Raw genomic sequence first — 1,635 nt, 5'->3', positions numbered from 1 at the left:
GGAGGGGTGCAATTCATCTCTACTTAGTCGACTGGAAGGGACTTAACTGAGTGGCCTGTTAAAACAAAGTTGTGCAAAGGTGATGAAAAAATTCGTTTCAGAGGGTACTTAGCGCCTTTTCCCGAACTCGTCCTAAAAAAAAACCAAAAAGTATCTGGAGAGAAACTGCTAACCTAACTGCATTATTTGCAGAGTAGCCTCGTTGTTTTTAAAAAAGACAGAATGACCTTCCTGACTCCTGACGCTTTGTGGAGCATCCTGAAAACAGGCTGTGTGAGAAGTTATTTTGGATCTGCTTGACTACTTGCTGCATGAGAGCTGGGAGCAAAGGACCCCAAACCTGGGAAACTAGAAAGCAAATCCTCTCTCCGCCCTGATTTCACTTCGCTATCATCTACAGTGGGGTGGATGTTATAGTAGGTGCTGGGAAATCTTGCCACCAAGTTTTGCCTCTAGGATTAGGTGTGAATGATTGCTTTTTTTTTTTTTTTTTTTAGCAGAACAAAAACAATTAGGCAAGATGATGTAGGGTTCAAGAGAGCATGCCCACCCAGGGACAGAAAAAAATCAATAGCCAGGAAACAAAATGGTTGCAACTGCTAACCTTCATTTAAATAGTTACAATCAAGAGTCACTTACTTTTGGTCAAACTTAAAGAACATAAACAGTTTCAAATGAGATTAAATATTACTTTGACCTCAGGGGTACCAGGATCATTAGCCCATTTGTCTTCTCTGGTGATTGGCCTACAAAATGCAGATAGAACTGAGAAGGGACCTATTTTTCTTCTCCCTCAACACTTAAAAAAAAAAAAATGACCAGAATGCCTTATGTTCAACTACTCAAATTATAGGTTTTAAAACTTTTCTGAAACTCCTTTGTTCAGAAATCATTTCTGCCTGGATTGCTTTCAGATTCTGATTACATTCACTCATGTTTACCTCAGATTTTTTTTTTTTTTTGGAAGCTAAAATAAAGTCCCCTTAATCAAATAAGAGAATAAAAACACAGAATTCTTTTCATTCTCATTTTATCTGAGGTCCTACAGTTCCTCCCTTCTTGCTTAAAAAGTTGATTCATGTTAAAACATACTAATAAAATGCCTACGAAATCAGGGTTTGCAGCAGGGAGGGAAAAGCAAGGAGACAGGATCCTAATGATTGCTGGTCTCTCTCTATTCAATTTCAGAGCAATCCTGATGAAAGTCACCAACACTTTACATACCACAGTCATTCATTTCTACTTCATCCTTAGATTAGATCCCCCAAAATTTAAAAACAAAGTCTGCTCTCTGGCCTAAGAAAAACATGTTTTAGGAAGAAAAGACTTCTCCCTTATAAATAATGGTATACAATTCAACTGGACCCAGTGTTGTGCTAGAACCATTTTAATATAATTATACATATCTGCCAAATCCAGGAAGAAAGGGTTTATGCATATATCACTTTTCCAGTTAACATCTGCAAGCATCAACAACAATGATCTCAGTTTATAAATTCATCAGGGTCAGAGCAATTGACCAATGTCTCTTTACTGCCGGGCTTACCAACAGTAAATTACAGATGAATTAGTGTCCTTTCATTTATCTTCTCTCACTCTTCTTATCCAAACATTTTGTAACATTTCAGTAAAGCT

Source organism: Myotis davidii, unplaced genomic scaffold (assembly GCF_000327345.1).
Source record: "Myotis davidii unplaced genomic scaffold, ASM32734v1 scaffold281, whole genome shotgun sequence".
Classification (NCBI taxonomy): Eukaryota; Metazoa; Chordata; class Mammalia; order Chiroptera; family Vespertilionidae; genus Myotis; species Myotis davidii.
This window is presented reverse-complemented; position numbering follows the sequence as displayed.